This window comes from Panthera onca, chromosome A1 (genome assembly GCF_046562875.1).
Source record: "Panthera onca isolate mPanOnc1 chromosome A1, mPanOnc1 haplotype 2, whole genome shotgun sequence".
Classification (NCBI taxonomy): Eukaryota; Metazoa; Chordata; class Mammalia; order Carnivora; family Felidae; genus Panthera; species Panthera onca.
The window spans coordinates 122,014,236-122,035,427 of NC_138339.1; the positions used below are offsets into that span (position 1 = coordinate 122,014,236).

The 21,192-nt window shown below is 39.1% G+C and overlaps 1 protein-coding gene and 1 pseudogene across 17 annotated transcripts in view; both read right to left on the bottom strand.

Annotated features, from left to right (window-relative positions):
* LOC132675880 (protocadherin gamma-C4) overlaps nt 1-21,192 on the bottom strand; it is a 176,218-nt gene that overhangs the window by 45,695 nt on the left and 109,331 nt on the right. The gene's annotated exons all lie outside the window — the stretch shown is intronic.
* Nucleotides 17,703-20,253, bottom strand: LOC144615850 (protocadherin gamma-A12 pseudogene; annotated as a pseudogene).

Consider the following 21,192-nt stretch of genomic DNA (forward strand, 5'->3'; position numbering starts at 1 on the left):
AAAGAATCTATTATTAAAAAACTCCCAGAACTACTAAGTGACTTCAGTAAGGTCATAGGATACAAGGTCAACATATCAAAATCTACTTCTAAATACTATGATTGAACGTGTAGAAACTGAAATTAAAAATTCAATACATGGGAATGCAAGCTGGTGCAGCCACTCTGGAAAACAGTATGGAGGTTCCTCAAAAAACTAAAAATAGAACTACCCTACAACCCAGCAATTGCACTATTAGGCATTTATCCATGGGATACAGCTGTTCTGTTTCAAAGGGACACATACACCCCCATGTTTATAACAGCACTATCAACAATAGCCGAAGTATGGAAAGAGCCCAAATGTCCATCGATAGATGAATGGATAAAGAAAACGTGGTACATATATATACAAAGGACTATTGCTCGGCAATCAAAGAGAATGAAATCTTGCCATTTGCAACTACATGAATGGAACTGGAGGGTATTATGCTAAGTGAAATTAGTCAGAGAAAGACATAAATCATATGACTTCATTCATATGAGGACTTTAAGAGACAAAACAGATGAACCTAAGGGAAGGGAAACAAAAATAATATAAAAACAGGGAGGGGGACAAAACAGAAGAGACTCATAAATATGGAGAACTGAGGGTTACTGGAGGGGTTGTGGGAGTGGGGATGGGCTAAATGGGCAAGGGGCACTAAGGAACCTGAAATCATTGTTGCACTATATGCTAACTAATTTGGATGTAAATTTTTAAAAAATAAAAAATAAAATTAAAAAAAACTCAATACAATTTCCAATTATTCAAAAAACGAAATTCTTAGGTATAACTAACAAAATATGCATAGAACTTACAGAATGAAACTTTAAAAATGCTGATGAAAGAAATAAAAGAATATTTAACCTAATGGGGAGACCAACCTAATATTCATGGTTCAGAAGACTCAACATACTAAAGATATCAACTCCTCCCTACCTCCACTTTGATCTCTAGGTTTAACACAATTCCTCAAAATATGAACTAGATGTTTTTTGTACTACTGACGAGTTTATTCTAAAATAAACATATAGTGGCGCCTGGGTGGCTCAGTCAGTTAAGCGTCTGACTCTTGATTTTGGCTCAGGTCATGATCTCACAGTTCGTGAGTTCAAGGCCCATGCTGGGCTCTGCACTGATGGTGCAGAGCCTGCTTGAGATTCTCTTCCTCTCTCTCTCTCTCTCTCTCTTCCCCTCCCCTGATCGCACTCTCTCGCTCTTTCTCTCAAAATAAACATTAAAAAAATTACAAAAATAATAAAATGAACATATACAGGGGTGCCGGGGTGGCTCAATCAGTTAAGTGTCTGACTCTTAATATTGGTTCAGTCATGATCCCAGGGTTGTAAAATCAAGCCCCATGTCAGGCTCTACACTGAGCATGGAGCCTGCCTGAGATTCTCTATCTCTCTTTCTCTCTCTCTTTCTCTACCCCACTACCCTCTAAAAATTAAAAAAAAAAAAAAAAAAAAAAAAACACTTTTAGTTAAAAAAAAAATACATAATGAGATAGTAAAGCATACCCACTAGAATGGCTAAAATTAAAAGGTTTAACAGGAAGCATTGGTGAGAACATGGAGTAAGTAGAGCTGTCATACAATGCCGATGAGAATGTAAAGTACGACCTCTTTGAAAAATAGTTTTGTAGCTTCTTATAAAGCTAAATATAGATTTCCCATGTTGTATCATCCAGCAATTGTACTTTTAGGCATTTACCTGAGAAACTAAAAATATGCCCACAAAAATTTTTACATAAATGTTCACATCATCTTAATTAAGAATAACATCAGGGGTGCCTGGCTGGCTCAATCAGTTAACCATCGGACTTCGGCTCCTGTCATGGTCTTACGGTATGCGCGTTTGAGCTTCGCACTGGGCTCTATGCTGATGGCTCAGAGCCTGGAGCTTACTTCATATTCTTTGTCTCTCTCTGTCTTGCCCCTCCTATGCTCATGCTCTATCTCTCTCTCAAAGATAAATTAACATAATTTTTTTTTTTAAAGAATAACACCAAACTGGGAACTCAAATGTCCATTAACAGGTGACTGTATAAACAAATTGTGATGTATCTATACAATGCATTATCAATCAGCAATTAAAAAAACAAGCTAATGAACACACAACAGTGTGAAGGAATTTCAAAAACATGTAGAAAAAAAAGCAGACACAAAAAAGTACATGTTGTAGGATTCTGTTTAGAAGAAATTCTGGAAGAGACAAAACTAATTTATGGTGACAGGAAGCAGATCAGTGGTTGCCTAGATCCAGTGATGTGGGTAAACAATTGTGAAGGGGCATGAGAAAGCTTTTGGAGGTTATAGAAGTATTGTATAATTTGACTGTATAAATGGTTACACAGGTGTAAACATCTGTTAAAATTCAATGAGCTGTATAATTTTTAAAGGTACATTTTATATATAAATTACACCACAGTAAATACAAATTACGCCACAGTAAAACTGATTAAAAATTGTTTTAGGGGCACCTGGGTAGCTCAGTTGGTTAAGCGTCTGACTCTCGGCATCAGCTCAGGTTATATGATCTCACTGGTTTGTGGGTTTAAACCCAGCATTGGTCTCCATGTTGACAGTGTAGGACCTGCTGGGGATTCTCTCTCTCTGCCCCTCCCCTGCTCATGTGCTGTCTCAAAATAAAATAAACTTAAAAAATTGTTTTAAGACAAAATGTGAAAAAGTATATATAGGCATTCCTTACTTTGCAGTTGTGCAGGACTGTAAAAAATAACCACTCAAACTGACACTGCAAAGTAATCTTAACAATCAATAGAGGAAATTAGAATTGTTCCGTGACCTTTAAAAAAGTTTTTGAAAACATTAAAAACTCCTACAGGGAAGTAAAAAAAGAGTGAAACTAATATTTATTTAATACATTATAATCTGAGACATTAAGAACAGCTGAGAATTACAGGGTTGGCTTTTTCTCATCCTATAATTTATAATACAGAGTAAACATCTTTTCTATGCCTTGGAAAATTGTCAAGCTTTTTCGTAAGTTTGGATCAACTTTCAGTATTTTATGTATCCTTGGAGCTTTCAAGGTCATGAAATATCTCCAAGAGTTCCTCTAATGTGAAGTTTTTTTTTTGCTGGTGTCATTTTTTTCTGGACATTTTCATCCTTTTTGTCACAACCACTTTCCTGACTTATGCCAGTAAGTTCACATTCACAAAGCTCCTTAGGCTATATGTCTAGAGACTCTTGAAGGTAGGAGTGTCGACATTTCCAGTGTCAGCTATTTATTCTATAATTCCATTTTCTAAGATTTTATTTTTTTTAAGTTTATTTATTTTGAGAGAGAGAGAGAGAAAGAGAGGGAGAGCACATGCAAATGGGGAAGGGGTAGAGAGAGAGGAGAGAGAGAATCACAAGTAAATTCCATGCTGTCAGCAAGGGGCCCAATGTGGGGCTCTATCCCATAAACCATGAGATCTTGACCCATGCAGAAATCAAACGTTGGATGCTCAACAGACTGAGCCACCCAGGTGCTCCTTAAAGATCTTAAGTAATCTGTACACCCAACATAGGGCTTGAACTTACAACCCCAAAATCAAGAGTCACATGTTTTAATGACCAAGCCAGCCAGAAGCCCCTATAATTCCATTTTTATTCAATTTGAATTTCACTGACTGCATTATCACTTTCGTTTATTTGCTGCACTTTAATTTAGGTGGTCAACTCCCTCTACACATTTTTGTAAAATGTCATGTGGGTTTATCTCTGGGAGACAAGAAGGCAACATAACTACATGCTTTGCTGTCTGTGCATAAACTAAATAACAGTAACCAATCTCTGACAGACTGAAAGCTGCTAGGTGATTGGTTACATATCATGGTGCATATCTGTCATATGCAAAGCAGTCTGTGGACTAAAGGGCTAACAGTGACATTATTGCTTTAAGCAATTACTCAGAGAAAATGCCATGGTAACTGAAATTTGAACTGTTTATATAAGACTGGTATTATTTAAACCATATGTATGTATGTGTATAAACACACACACATATGAGAATGATAAAGAGAATGAAAAAAAAGAATAAAGGAAATGTAGCAAAATATAAATTAACAATAGCTAAGTCTGGATAAAGGGTATATAGTTCTTTGTGCAATTCTTGAAACCCTTTTGTAAATTTGAAATTATTTCAAAATAGTTAAAAAGAAAACTTGCTGTGAAGGCATCTATCAAAATTACAAACCTATTTACTCTTTGACCCAGCAATTCCACTTCTGGGAATTCATCCCACATATATACTGCACATGCACAAAATAATGTCAGTACAAGACTATTCACTGCAGTTATTTGTAATATTCAGAGACTGAAAACATCCCAAGAATGAATTTATCTATCAGGAGACTGATAAATAGCACAGTGGAATACCAAGCATCTGTTTAAAAGAAAAACTTTCCTTATGTATTAATATGGAAAGACTTTTAAAGGATACATTGTAGAGTAACGAAATCAAGAACAGTGTGTTATCTGTTTTGTAAGAAAAGTGGGGAAAATATATATCCAGATTTGCCCCTATCTGTATAAAGAAATGCTTAAAAGAGACCTAAGAAACTAATAAAATGTATGTGGGCAGGAGGAAACAGGGGCAGAAGAGTAGGACAGGAATGGGAATAAGACAATATATACCTAATATGCAACCATTTCATTTTTGAACGATGTAACTGTGTTTCTCATCACAAAATAAGATAAAATTACTAAGATTGAGGTAGATGGCAGAACTATAAGGACTCAAATGAAAAGCTGCCCCTGAAATATTATTAGTTGGGAAAAAGCAAGATGCAGAACAGTATACTTACTATAAAAAGATCCCTGTTGTGCAAAAAAGCACACACATTTACATATACCAAAAAAATGCTTGGAAGTATACATAATCAGATATTAACACTACTGGCCTCTTAGAGGTGAGTCTGGAGATAATTGTGGGTGGGCAGAATCTGATGTTTTATTTTTTTATCTCTCTAATTTTTTAAAAAAATTTAATTAAAAAAAATTTTTTAATGTTTATTTATTTTTGAGAGAGGGGGAGACAGCAGGCAGGGAAGAGGCAGAGAGAGAGTGAGACAGAGATTCCCAAGCAGGCTCTGTGCTGTCAGTGCAGAGTCTGATGCGGGGCTCGAACTCACGAAGAGTTCTCACGTGAGATCATGACCTGAGCTGAAACCAACAGTCAGACACTTAAGTGACTGAGTCTCCCAGGTGCCCCAAGATTTTATTTTTTAAATAATCTCTATACTCAATGTAGGGATCAAACTTAAACACTGAGGTCAAGAGTCGCATCCTCTACCATCTGAGCCAGCCAGGTACCCCTTTTATATCTTTTTAAATTGGAGTATTGTTTATATACAGTGAAAAACCAAGGATCTTGAGTTCAATGAGTTTGGGCAAATGTATACAACCATATAATTTACCACTCTATCAAAATAGGGAAAAAAAATTTAAATTTTTAAAAATGTTTATTTTTGATAGGGAGACCAAGTGCGAACGGGGGAGGGGCAGAGAGAGAGGGAGACACAGAATCTGAAGCAGGCTCCAGGCTCTAAGCTGTCAGCACAGAGCCAGACACGGGGCTCAAACTCACAAACTGTGAGATCATGACCTGAGCTGAAGGTGGATGCTTAACCAACTGAGCCACCCAGGAGCCCTGAAAAAATATTTTAAATTTATTTATTTATTTTGAGAGTGAGAGCATAAGGGGGGGAGGCAGAGGAGGGAGAGGGAGGGAGACAGTTAGAGAGAGGGAGGAAGGGAATCCCAAGCAGGCTCCACACTGTCAGCAGAGCCCCAACGCAGGGCTTGAACTCACGAACTGTGAGATCATGCCCTGAGCTAAAATCAAGAGTCAGAAGCTTAACCCAATGAGCCACCTAGGTGCCCCAAAGTATGAAAAATATTTATCCCTTTATGGGGAGAAGTTCTACCATCATTAACACTGCCAGTTGCAACTTAAAATGCTTAACTACCATTAATTTATTCAGGAAATATTCATTTAGAGCTTAATAATGTCAAGGACTGTTCCAGGCCTTAAAAATATACCATGAAGGGGTGCCTGGCTGGCTCAGTCAGTTGAGAGTCGACTTCGGCCCAGGTCATGATCTCCTGGCTCGGCTGGTGGGTTCAAATGCCTCTTTGCTGACATCTCAGAGCTTGGAGCCGGCTTCAGAGTCTGTGTCTCCCTCTCTCTCTGCCCTTTCCTGCTCATGCTGTGCCTCTCTTTCTCAAAACTAAATAAACATTAAAAAATTTTTAATATATACCATGGAAAAGAAATAACCCCTTGTTATGAAGGAGCTCGTATTCTTGTTAGGGAGAAAAAGTGAACACATTGAGGAAGAAGCAAATACATGCCAGATGAAAGTCACAAAACAAAAATTAGTATCTTTTTAACATGGTTACTAAGAATTCTAAAGGATGTTTAAGTTTGTGTGGGTGTATCTTCCAAGTGTACTTGTAATATTAAAATTCAACAATTTTATTATTGTTGCTACACATCTCTTATCCCAAATATTCCTTATTTGAAATTTTACTGTTTGTAACCCAATAATATATGGTGAAAAAATACTAGCCTTAAACACATGCATGAAAAATATACAATCAAGTGAAAGAAAATTAAGCAACAACAATTTAAAACATCCTGGTAAATTATAATCCAAACAATTCTAGAGGCAGAAAAGAATTGGGCAGAGCTAATGTGAAAAGTAGAGTGAGCATGAATTAAACAAAGAGGTTCTCTGGGTGCTGGATGTCTTTAACAGTGAAAAAGAGATCAGGAAGGAAAATAAAGAACAGGGGTAGCACTGTAATGAACCCAAAAACATACCAGCGTAGAGCTACCAGGAAGCTTATCAAGCTCAGCCTGGTGAGGATCTATCCATGTGAATGGACTATCACAATGGAAGGAACCAAAATAAAATAATGGTTACTATATGTCCAACCACCTTCTTAATATCTGGACGTGGATGTTTCACAGAATCTTAAACAACATGTTTACAACTCAAATCCTAATTTCTCTGTGATCTACCCTTCTCTAGTCTTCCACAACTCACTAAATGGTACCTTTGTCCATCCAGTTCCTTAATTCACAAATATGGCAATGATTCTTAATCCCCCCTTTCTTTCAATCACTGTTTTTCTTCAATTAACAATATTTAACTGTAAATTTACCAGCCAGGCAATGATCTTTCCAGACACTAAAGAATATAAAAGAGAAAACAGTCCCTACCTTATGGAGCTTACATTCCACCATTCCACTATTCTCTTCTTGAATCTATTTCCTAAGTATATCTCCAATCCATCCATTTATTTCTATAGCCACTGCCTTCCCTTTAATCCAATCCAGCACCATTTTTTATCAGAAACACTGCCATGGTCTCCCATCTATTTTCCCTACTTCCATTTACAACCCTCATAAATCAGTCTGCCACACAACAGCCAGAGAAATATTTTAAAAATTCAAATCATATCTTGTCACCTGTTTAAAACTTTTCAAAAGCTCCTATGTACAAAAGTACTTAGAATAAAATCCAGAGTCTTTAATATGGCTTACAGGACTCTGCCTGTACCTCATTTTTAGCTTCCTTAGCCTTTTTCACTTGCTCATCTTTTTGGAAGGACCTTTACACACACTATTTCCTCTGCCACACAATTTCTTCTTTCATCTCCTCGTCACCTAGCTAACTTCTACTCATCTTTCACATCTCACACTAAATTTATCACTTCCTGAAAGAAGCCCTCCCTGACCCTCAGGCTAGGGTAGCGCCCCCCCCCCCCCCATTATAACCTCTCTTAGCATCCTTGTTTTTCTCCTTGGTAGCATTTATCAGACTTATAAAAGACCGTATCTTAGAAAGAGACCCATTAAGTCAGGAGTCATAGCTGCCTTATTCACTGGTGCATCTTTGGCACCTAGGACAATGGCTTGCATATACCAGGCAGTTAATAAATATTTGTCGTATAAATGAATTAATGATCCAACCACCGCTAGACTTGGGGCAGACACTAGTGTTTACTCTCTTTTGGGATAGGCTCTTCCAATCTATATATTTCAGAGAATGGATGCCTGAATTTATGTAGATGTGGTTTAGACTTAAACTATATACTTTTACATTATATTCTCACACAGTATTAGAATAGAGTACCTTGCACTTCTTGTGTTTCAAAACCAGGTGCAGTATACAAAAATAAACAGCAACAATCAGAAAATGAAATTAAAATATACTTTACAGTAACATCCCAAACTATAAAATATGTAGGAATAATTTAATGAAAGATTACATAAGACCTCTACACTAAAAACTATAAAACACTGCTAAAAGAAGTTAAAGAAGATCTAGATACATGGAAATATAGTACCACTCTCATAGGTTAGAAGTCTCATTATTGTTAAGATGACCCCTCTCCCAAAAGATTTATAGATTTAGTGCACTCCCATTCAAAACCCTTGCAGGCTTTTTCCCTCTATACTGAGAAGATGACTTTTATTTGGAAAGAGAAAAAGATTATGAATAGTCAGAACAATGCTGGAAAAAAAACAAGGAAAAAAAAATGGGAGGATTCACCAACCTGACTTCAAGACTCACTATGAAGCGACAATAATCAAGACAGTGTGGTTGTGGCAAAAAGATCGACAAACAGATCCATGGCACATGATGGGAAGTATAGAAACAGACCAACTTATATCAAATGATTTTCAACAAGGGTGCCAAAGTAATTCAATAGGAAATGGAACATCCTTTCAACAAAAGAACAAAAGAAAAAAGAAAAAAGTCAAGAACCTTGACTCCTACCTCAATGAATTCCTACCACATATCACATGCAAAAATCAATGTAAAATAAGATAGGGGGATCCTGAGTGTCTCAGTCAGACTTAGGCTCAGGTCATGATCTCCTGGTTCGAGAGTTGGAGCCCTACATCAGGCTCTTTGCTGTCAGGACACAGCCCACCTCAGATCCTCTATTTACCTCTCTGTGCCCCATCCCCCTCAAAAATAAACATTAAAAATAAACTAAAATAAAATAAGGTAAAGGAAAGAGTCAACATGTATTAAATAAGTGCCCTTTGCTCACCAGGAATGCCTCTGGTGCCTCCCCTAACACACTGCTAGAGAAAACACTACACAAGATAAAGTGATATGCCAGTGGCACATATTTGTTGAGATTCTTGCCTTTTCTTGGTTTCCAAGCTTTAGCAAACTCTTCAGGTGAGCAACAGAAACCAGGTTGAATATGCCAAATTATGTGATTATATGAATTCCTTTTAGAGATCACCAGGGAGGTAATAAAGTTAACATAGTTTGGACAAACAATAGAATCCACACCAGTAAGGAATCCTACCATGACTAACCAGACACACTTTTATGTATCTTCTTACTAATATTCTATTTCTCTTGACTTGCCAGTAATTCACTCTTTCAACTTTCTTATTACCCAATTTATCTAAATACACTTTCCAAGGTTAAGATTTCTTTTTCCTTTTTTTGTTACATTTTAGACTGCAATCTTCCAAACCACTGACAGTGATATATAAAAGGGAATTTTAATTGTAAATGTTATTCCATAATTTTTCAAGTGTTTGTAAAATGTAAGTTGAGTGAAATGTTATGCTAACATTATTTGGATCCACCTGATTACAACGAACAACCCCTATCCAGCATTCTGTGCTACCTCAAATTCACTTTAAGTATCCATACCAGCCACAAGGGGGTAGGGAGATATTTGCTGTTGGATCCCAGCAAAGGATCTGAGGTGCAGACTTGGGCAATGAAGGTGCCAGGAGGGCTGTTTTGGGCCACATGGACCACTAGGTGGCCTGGTGGAAAACTGGCCTGCTGTTGATGTCACCAATGTGTAGGGGGTGGTCTTTCGGCTGGAAGAGAGAGGTAAGAGGTAACATTGTACCCTAGGGTCAGCTCCTAGTCCAGGGCCCCATCTGTTGCAAGCATGTAGTAATTACTGATAAAAGACAGAACTAGTGATAGATTCAATTCTGAATCTATACCAGAAATGTGACCTCCCTATTTTCTCCCAAATCTGGATCATGTGGGTTTTTTTGTTTTAAAGTTTTTTTTTAATTTATTTAAGTACTCTCCACAGCCCATGTCAGACTTGAACTCATGAGTCACATGCTCTTCTGACTAAGCCAGCCAGGTACCCCTGGATCCTGTGTTTTATACAAAGTGATTACTGTCAAAGGTAGGGAATCTTCAGAAATCATTGTGGAAATAAAAGTAAGTATCAGCTCTGGGACTGTCATTATCACCAAAAATTTTGATCTCAACTACACCAGGCAACCAGTCCTCCCCATCGCTGTTCCTTGCTTCCAAAACCATGGAACATTTTTAAATCTCATCACAGCCCAATGAACTTAAAGTTTTCATGTCAACACAACTGTGATCAAGATGAAACTGGATACAGTTACTCTGGGCTGCCAAGATATATACCTGATCTCCACTTTACTGCTCTCATATGGATCAGCAGCCCTCATCCTCACCAATGGAAGTGGCTCAGGCAGCATGTTTTCTCAAAGGATGACCCCGTATACATTCTGGCTGAAAATGAGTAGGGAGATACAGTTGCATCAACCACCAGGGTGGAGATCTAAGCAGTGCTGCTTTGGGGCTGTCTTTGACATCTAAGGCTGTCAGGACTAAGCCATGTGAGTTTTGCTTTTCCTAGTCTATTGGCTTCTCTAACGCAGGTTCAACCTATTTGTTTCCACTGTTGATCTCTTTTACTTCAAAGACAAATACAGTCCTGCTGCTAAGGTGGCAAAATTGCTTCCAACATCAGTGTCTTCTGTAGGTTCTATTACAAATCTTGCCCCAAACTGGGTCAACTCAGACATTTAACTCAGTAACACTCCTGCTGAACTTTGCATCTTGACTATCTAATGTAGAAAACATTTAAAGGATTTTCAACTACCATTTCTAAACATTTGACACAAACCATGGCATATGGGCATATCTGTTTCAGGTCCATCCTGTTACAATTAAGTGTCCGCTTTCTTAACTCAGAGTGAAGTATTCTTTTACCACATTAATCCACCACTTCTGAACAACCAAGTCCTGGACACATAGTCCTATATCCTTGGAAGGGTCCAATGAATAAAGTCTCCCAGCAGAAACCTTACAGATCTCCCTGTTAACCTCTATTTCCACACTGACTCACAGCAACACTCTAAGTCTCTGCCTTAGGACTGCAGCCTGAAGTAATCAGAGTTCAATGATCTGAAGAGTTGAGAAAGATGTTTCTCACTGGAATTTGTAGACTGAAAAGCAGCAGTACAGCCTTATTCATGCAATTAAATATTCCTGGGAATTCATATTCTCACTGACTCCAGCATATGAGCTCAAAGTGGTGACTTGTTTTTTTTTTTAATTTTTTTAATATTTATTTATTCTTGAGACAGAGACAGAGTGTGAACAAGGGAGGGGCAGAGAGAGAGGCAGACACAGAATCCAAAACAGGCTCCAGGCTCTGAGCCGTCAGCACAGAGCCTGACATGGGGCTCAAACCCACAAACTGTGAGATCATGACCTGATCCAAAGTCGGACACTTAACCGACTGAGCCACCCAGGCGCCCCATGACTTGTTTTTATAGCTCTTCATGCTTAAGTTATTTTTTAGGTTGTCTCTTTTTAAAAAAAATTTTTTTTTTGTGGGGCACCTGGGTGGCTCAGTCAGTTAAGAGTCTGATTCTTGATTTCAGCTCAGGTCATGATCTCACAGTTTGTGAGATGGAGCCCCAGGGTCGGGCTCTGCGCTGACAGCACAGAGCCTACTTGGGATTTTCTCTCTCCCCTTCCCCTGTTTGCACTCTCTCTCTTTCTCTGAAATAAATTAATAAACTTAGAAAATTAAATAAGTTTACTTTAATTTTTTTTGTATGGAAGTCTCAGGATGAACAACTGGCTGGATCTTCAGCTGCAAATATGCAGAAAGCATCTAAGAAGTTTCACAATATTGAAAGCTTATGTACAGAGGCAACTATTTAAAAATGCTGACACATCTCCAGTTCCTTAGCTTTGCATAGATAGGTCAGAGAGTTGGCTCTTATTAGGAGTTTGATATAGAGGAAAGGCACATGTAAAATAAGTGGTTTGTGCTATGATTTTTCCCCAAGAGACTACTTTCTAATCAGTGAACTGAAGGCTTTTACTGAATATTTAGAAGGGGTACAAACCATTGTGTGGAATGCTTCAGAGACTTAAAGATGGACTAAGAAATTATACTTGTCCTTCTATGGCTTCTCTAAGAGAAATTGTGGAGATATTGATTTCTTTTACATACAAATTATTGAGTCTATGGTTCATCTGATAACAATTTCTTCACATTTTTTTCTGAACCACAACTCTTCCCATTTGGTATCAAGTAAACTCATACTCTAGCAAAGATATTTTCAGGGCGCCTGGGTGGCTCAGTCAGTTAAGCGTCTGACTCTTGATTTCAGCTCAGGTCATGATCTCACAGTTTGTGGGTCTGAGCCCTGAGCCCAGGCTCTGTACTGACAGCATGGATCATGCTTAGGATTCATTTTTTCTTTCTTTCTTTCTTTCTTTCTTTCTTTCTTTCTTTCTTTCTTTCTTTCTCTCTCTCTCTCTCTCTCTCTCTCTCCCCCCCGCCCCCCACCCCCGCTTATGTTCTCTGTCTCTCTCTTTCTGAAAATACATAAACATTAAAAATTTTTCAATTACATTTCATAAGCTATCTTTTCCTGTCACATTTTAAGAATCCTAAACAGTGTGTTCTTTTATTGATAGCTTTTCATTAGATATGGTTTCCTAAAAATGAACTCTAAGTGTAACTCTAGAGAGTAGTAAACCTGTTTGATCAACATCTCTTTGATCAACAACCCTTCACAGGTGTTTGCTTTAAAATTTTTTGAAGTAGCTTTATTGAGGTATAACTGATATACAAAGAACTACACATATTTCATGTGGAGGTGTTTTTTTTTTAACTTGGTATATGGCACAAGGAAAAAATATAATTTTCATCAGAACTGTTCATGATCACAGCTATACTCTGTCACGTGTAACTAAGAAAACTGTGATAAAGCCCATTTATCATTAGCCTTCTAACTCAGTTTAAAATGATGTATGGGGGGGGGGGGGTGCCTGGGTGGCTCAGTCGGTTAAGCGTCCGACTTCAGCTCAGGTCATGATCTCGTGGTCCGTGAGTTCAAGCCCCGCGTCGGGCTCTGTGCTGACCGCTCAGAGCCTGGAGCCTGTTTCGGATTCTGTGTCTCCCTCTCTCTCTGACCCTCCCCCGTTCATGCTCTGTCTCTCTCTGTCTCAAAAATAAATAAACGTTTAAAAAAAAAAAAAAAAGACTGCAGAGATTAAATCTCCAGAAAAAAAATAAAAAAATAAAATGATCTATGGGTTGCATAGTCTCAACAAGATGTACAGTCTCACCAAGAATCCTAGCCTATTTCTGCTTCAAACAGCATAAAATCTCTTCTAGAATGGATGTGGAGGAAGAATATCTGTTGGCAGATTACATTTCCACTTCAGGTGGTATGAAATAGTGGAGCTGCAACTTTTAAGTTATAGCTGAACACTTTAACTTATTAGATTAAATGAATGCAAACCCACCTTCCTTAACACACAGGAAGAAAACAAAGTCTTTCACATAATTTCATTACTGGAACAAGCACAAAAGAAGCATCCAAACCTACTGCCTAGTTTCTCTAAAAAATATCAACAAATATCCTAATTATCAATCCTAAATTATCAACAAATATTCTAAAGCTAAGACTGACATTTTATATTAAATGTGTTATGTTAGCTTAAACTCTCATGTTGCCAAAACCAAATGACTCTAACTTTCAGGTTTTGATGATACTTTTTCCAGTTAAATCATCCTAACAATCCTAATGAAGTAAAAAGTGCCTTTAAAGGAGAAATTTCATAGGACCCTTGGTTAGGTTTCACTATGGTTCAGAAAGAGAAAAATTAACACTCCTACAACTGTCCCATCCAAAACAATGGTTCCCGATCTTTTATGACCCCAAACAGGGGTTTCTCAATCAAGAATGTGCCTAGGGAGATCCTTTGCCCATTCTGTCATGTGAGGTCACAGCCAAAAGCCTGTGATCTAGAAGGAAGCCCTCACCTGACCATCCTGGCACCCTTATCTCAGAATTCCGGCCTTCAAAACAGTCAGCAATACATTTCTGTTTATAAGCTATTCATCATCTAATCCCCGTTGGTGAAGGGGATCAATTGGTATAAACCAGTTATAAAGTAAGTCATAGGGATGTAATACACAACATTGGGAAGTCAGTAATACTGTAATAACTTTGTGTAGTGACAGACAGTAACTACACCTATGGTGAATGTAACATACAGCATAGAGAATTGTCAATAATATTGTAATAACTCTGTATAGTGACAATAACTAGACATATCAAGGTGATCATTTCATAAAATATAAAAATGCTGAATCACTGTCATACACCTGAAACTAATACAATATTGCATGTCAATTATAATTCAGTTTTTTAAAAAATTTACAAACGAATACACCTAAGCACTTAAGCTTTTTAAATTAGCTTTCATAAAAATTCTAGAATAGTTTTACTTCCATTCACATGTCATCCCATTGTACCACCCATAGAAGCACACAAATCATTACTTTTCACAAAATGTCAAGTAAGCTAATATTGAAAGCTTGACTCCTTTTTATATCAACAATGTAAAAATATGGCCACCATTAATTACCTATTATAAACAAGATGGTTTATATGTTATCACTACTCCTCACCACAATCTTTCAAATTATACATTATCTCTATTTTGCTGAAGCTGCTAGAGATTTAAAAAACTTGTTAAAGGTCACAAATTTAGGAATTACCTCATTGCAAAGCTGCTACTTTTCTATATTATATCTTAGAATACTGATAGCAAGTAATCCCCAGAGCACACACATTTGTCCATTCATTCACTTAACAACTAATTAATGGAGCCTATTTAGCTCAACTGAAAGCATTAGTTAAGATCATTGCTATATGAGATACAGCCTAAAGGTCATGATTGTTCATTGTCCCAACTTGTAATCATTTGTCTCTAAATCAGGTTGAGTGAACAGAAGTCAGCATAACTGGACTATAGCAGTTTAGTTTCCCAAATAATTTCTGTTGTGTGTTATGTCTTTCATTTTGAATTGACCACCATATGAAAACCAGCCTTGTGATAAACATTTTGATAGCTTTTACAAAACAGGACGTTACACTGCCCTCTAATCCTGACGATATCATTTAGAAAGTTCTACTCATTTTCACCTGGAACTTAAAATACAAAATTTACATTTTTAGATCAGCTCAAAAACTTCCTTTAAAAAAAATCAGACAGAACCATACAATTTTTCCTTTTTTTGACTTGGTTGTCACAAAATATAAAGTGACATGTGAATTTCATTACCAGTAACACGTCTCACTTTAGGGCCATTTGATTACCTTTCTTTCTCAAAAGACTTCTAACTTCTTCTGTAAGTCCAGATATTAACTACTGTATCTTTGGAAGGAGACAGACAACAACAACAAAAAATAAGGATGCTAGGATTCCCTACTCCTGTATGGAATTCACTAAAAAATCCAGGCTTTTCACAGATTCCAGCAATGTTTTCCTAAGAATACTATACATTAGTGTTCAATTTAGGTTCAACATTATACTAGAAGCATAAGGTTCTCAAGAAACACTTAGAATCTGAGCACTATCCCAAAATTTTTTCCGTGTGTGAAAGTTACAGGAAACTTATATAAAAGAGATTACTACATATTCACCACATTACCAAAAAAGCACTCAAAACACAATTTGTTAGCTGCGTGTTCCACAAAGTCATCATTAAGATCAGCAGTACGGGTAAACTAAAGAAATACCTCACCTGGAAACACATACAGACACTGCCATCCCAAAATCTCTAATAAGTCTAAAAAATAAACAATCTCTTCAGTTTTTCTTCATGACAACACTTACACTGTTTGCATATTTCTTTTTCATTTTTTTAAGATTTTATTTTTAAGTAATTGCTATACTCAACATGGGGCTCAAACTCACAACCTCAAGATCAAGAGTCACATGATCTACCAACTAAGCCAGCCAGTTGCCCCTGTTTGCATATTTCACTGAGAAAGTTTTAAGCATGTAGGAAATAAACTTGGTGTATTTGTAAGTTCAAGACTTGTATGAAACCATGTAATGACTTAAGACCTGAGAGGGGCGCCTGGGTGGCTCAGTTGGTTAAGCTTTCGACTTCGGCTCAGGTCATGATCTCACGGTCCGTGAATTCGAGCCCCGCATCGGGCTCTGTGCTGACACCTCAGAGCCTGGAGCCTGCTTCGGATTCTGTGTCTCCCTCTCTCTGACCCTCCCCTGTTCATGCTCTGTCTCTCCCTGTCTCAAAAATAAATAAAAACGTTAAAAAAAATTAAAAAAAAAAAGACCTGAGAAAGTACAAATGTATGCATTACTAATGACCAGAATTACTTCACGTTAAAAGAAATTAAATGCACTTCATTAATTCATTAGCAATTTCATATGTAGTTAGAAGCCCCTCTACCCATAAAAGTTTATTAAAATTTTCATTTATGCTTTTTATAAATTACAGTGAATTTCTCTACAAGAATGTGTGTGTAAGTAGGCTCTTCGCCAGCAGAGAGCCCAACATAGGGCCTGAACTCAGGACCCTGAGATCAAGACCTGAGCTGATTATCAAGAAACCAACACTTAACCCACTGAGCCACCCAGGTGCTCCAAGAATTTGTGTTTTTAACGGATAAACTAACATCAGCTGTTCAACATAAAAATGTTATGTAGGGGCACCTGGGTGGCTCAGTCAGTTGGCCCCGGACTTTTGCTCAGGTCATAATCTAGCAGTTTCTGAGTTCCAGGCCCCATCTGGCTTGCTGCTGTCAGCACAGAGCCCACTTCAGATCCTCTGTCCCCCCGTTCTCTGCCCCTCCCCTGTTTGCATGCTCTCAAAAATTAACATTTTAAAAAATGTTGCACGGCCAATGGTAAATAAAAAGACCAATTAAAAGCAGGCATATCTTGTTAATTAGAAAAATTACACAGGATACTAACAAAGTACTAGAGTGGTTATAATATTATAATATACAAACACTATCACAAATAAGGCGTGAGAGAAGTCGTGATGGGAGCCCTGAGAGAAGACCTCCAGGTTGGTCATTGGTGTCTGCCACGCGTATACAAATTTTTTAGTGTGTGCTTTATCAATGCTGAATATATACTGAATAAACATTCATTAATGAATAGTTATCTTTAGAAAATGCCAACTACCTAACAGCAGAAGACGGTCGTTTCTCCCACTGCACTCCCGGCTCAGGCGCGTGTCTGCATCATCAGGCTGTGGGGAGATCACGTGATTCCCGCGAGAGTCCGCGGGGAGGGAAACCTCGTGGAATATGTCTGCGGGAAAGCGCGCACCCTGTCCACGCCCACAAAGCGCGAGGCGGACACGCCCACCAGCCCGCCTCTTAAAGCCTGGAGCAGACTCGAGGCGTGCCAGCGCCTCAGACTGAGCGCCAGCCGCACGATAACAATGACGTGGAAGACGCAGGAGGTTGCGGCTACAGCCACCACCAAGTACAGCGTGTGGTCTGAAGAGTCAGGGTCAGCTGGAGGCTGGACATTGCCCAGATCAGCCAGAAGTCTAGGATGCTGTCGGCGAAGGCCACGGTGAGCTTGATGGTGGCCGAGAGAGGGGGCTGGCGGTGATCCTGCACCACCACCACCAGGCTCTGCTTGAGCGAATCGCTGTCCAGCACGGCCGGTACAGTGAGCACCTCGCCCGTGTGCAGCCCCACCGCGAAGAGCCCTGGCTCGCTAGCCTTGAGCAGACTGTAGAACAGCCAGGCGTTCTGACCAGAGTGGTTGTCCACCGCCACCACCTTGGTCACCAAGGTGCCGGGCTCTGTGGATCATGGTGCCAGCTCCACGCCTGTGGAAACGTCAGTGGAGAGGGTGGGGTACAGGACTTCTGTCACGTTGTCATTCTGGTCCACCACGAACAGGCTCAGAGACACATTGATGCTGAGTGGAGGATCGCCGCTGTCACGCGCCATCACTTGTAGCTGCATGTCTTGGAACTGTTCATAGGCGAAGGAACGCAGTGCATACAGAACGCCAGTGTTGGAGTTGATGGAAATGTAGGATAGCGGTGGTCCAGGGAGGGTGTTGTTGGCTAGGAAGTAAGTGACCTGGGCGTTCTCTCCATAGTCGGGGTGGTAGGCCTTTTTTTTTTTTTTTTTTTTTTTTTTTTTTACCTTGTCATGTATTTCTTTTTTTTCCAATATATGAAATTTATTGTCAAATTGGTTTCCATACAACACCCAGTGTTCATCCCAAAAGGTGCCCTCCTCAATACCCATCACCCACCCTCTCCTCCCTCCCTTCCCCCATCAACCCTCAGTTTGTTCTCAGTTTTTAAGAGTCTCTTATGCTTTGGCTCTCTCCCACTCTAACCTCGTTTTTTTTTTTTTTCCCCTTCCCCTCCCCCATGGGCTTCTGTTAAGTTTCTCAGGATCCACATAAGAGTGAAACCATATGGTATCTGTTTTTCTCTGTATGGCTTATTTCACTTAGCATAACACTCTCCAGTTCCATCCACGTGGCTACAAAGGGCCATATTTCCTTCTTTCTCATTGCTACGTAGTACTCCATTGTGTATATAAACCACAATTTCTTTATCCATTTATCAGTTGATGGACATTTAGGCTCTTCCCATAATTTGGCTATTGTTGAGAGTGCTGCTATAAACATTGGGGTACAAGTGCCCCTATGCATCAGTACTCCTGTATCCCTTGGGTAAATTCCTAGCAGTGCTACTGCTGGGTCATAGGGTAGGTCTGTTTTTAATTTTTTGAGGAACCTTATGGAGGCTCTTCTAGGGTTGTTCTCTGCAATATAGGTAGAGTAGAAAGCGTCGGAGAAGGCGGGTGGGTTGTCTTTGGTGTCTGCTACTTTCAGTGAGACGTGAGTTTCTGTGGACAGGGGAGGACTTCCTCTGTCACTGGGGATCACCGTGATGTATCTAGGAACCTGTTCTCAGTCTAGGAGTATGTCTGTCACTAATGTATAGTAATTTCCACAAGACTTTTATAATTTAAATGGCACATACTCTCGGATGAAACAGGTCACTTGTCCACTTTCCCCAGAGTCTTGATCATTTACATTTAAAAGGACAATTAATGTCCCTCTGGGAGAGTTTTCCAGAATGGAGCTGGAGAGAGAGAGAGGTGACCACTATTTCAGGGGTGTTATCATTTACATCCAATATTGTGATCAGGACTTTGGCTCCTGCAGAATATCCTGTTTTATCCATTGCTTGCCTTTCCATCTCATAGAATCTCGATTCCTCATGGTTCAGGTCCTCTATTGTTGAAATTGTCCCTAAATTAGCATCTAGTTTGAAAACCGGGGCCGCATTGTAGTCTACATAACAGAAGGAATGTCACTTCCGCATTGGCTCCTTGGTCAGAGTCCGCGGCCCTTACCAGAAGCAGCTTAGTGCCCACCACTATATTCTCTGGAACGCTCACGCGGTACTCGGACTGAGCAAATATTGGTGCGTTGCCATTCACATCAGCTGCCATCACACGAATTCGCTCAGTGCCTTTGCTCACTGGGTCACCCCCCCCATTGGAGGCTGTGAGAACCAGGTGATGAACAGCCTTCTGCTCCCGGTCCAAGGTGCACTCCAAAACCAGTTCTGGATACTTGTTACTATCCACTCCGTTTTGCACGTCCAGGCAGAAGTGAGTATTACTACTACTGAGTCCGTAGCTCTGAAGAGAGTTCTTACCGATATCCGGATCCCAAGCGTGGGGAAGCGGCAACTGCAACCCAGTGGGCTGCATTTTCACTCATTTTTATTTCTAATTCATCTTCCCGGAAATAGGGGGCATTATCCTTAATGTCTCTCACTTCTATCACTACCTCGTATATTTTTTACTTGATCTTCCAACAGAATCTCCAGATTTAATTGACACTTGAAGACCCCTGTCTATCCTGTCTGCAGAGATAAGGCTGCCGCTTCAGGGGTTTAGAGCGAAAAGCTAAGTCCTACCTCTGGAGACTATACGGACTCCGTGCTCCTCTAGCTCCCAGGGCTCCAACCCCAGGTCCTTGACGATGTTGCCCACCCTAGAGCCTTTCTCCAGCTCCTCAGGAACTGAATAGTGAATTTGGGTTCATCTGGTTTCCCACAGAATCCCCAGGAGAACTCCCAGCAAGACAACCCCTTTGCAGTCGCCTAGGAATCATTGTCACTTTCCTCCAAGATTATTTTCACTTCTTCCCGTGACTACTGAAGTAAGGTCCGGCTTTTCCAGTCTTCAGAATCCAACAGTTTCTTCACAATCCTGAGATGGTTAGCTTCTATCTGTGTTTTGTGCTTCAGGCCCCTCCTGGGCAAGCAGGAGGCAAGCAGGAACTCTGTTGTTCTTTTCCTGATTAGTGAACAGCGGTGCTCAGAGCCCTAACCAATTACTGTACGATCTTGAGGATTTTTGGTTTTTGTACCTTAAATAGCTCCACCTACTGTTCTTCAAATAGGCATGGAAACTACAGTGTTCCTTTTAATAGAAACTTCAGTGAACTTATTTTTATTTCCGAGCTTATTTTTATTTCTCCAAAATTTTTCATACAGAGTCACTTTCTTGAGATTATTTTCTGTAGCTGTAGGTGTATTCTGTCTTTTTCAATGAGCTTTTAAATGAATCTGAAGTTTCTATACAAAGTAATTTTAACCTTATAATTTTAGTGCACCTAATTTGATATCACCACCCCAAAAAGACACCTATTATGTGACATCTCCCTAGGAAATTACTGTTTTCAGATATCCTTTAATAGAATAAACTTTCTCACTTGCTGTGATAGGTGGCTTTTTTTTTTTTTTTACAGATTCTCAAAGTTACCTATATAGAACTATTGTTGTTCTATAGGTTGTTAACATCTAATATTTAAAAATCAAAATTTCACAACATGGAAACCTAAAAATAAGAAATGGAATTGTATACATTATCAGAAGCACACTGACAAGAAGTCAACTGAGTAAGACACATTAACATTTTTAGGACAAAATGGAAGCATTTCAACTTGCATTTACGGGAAATGAGGGTAGTACTTCA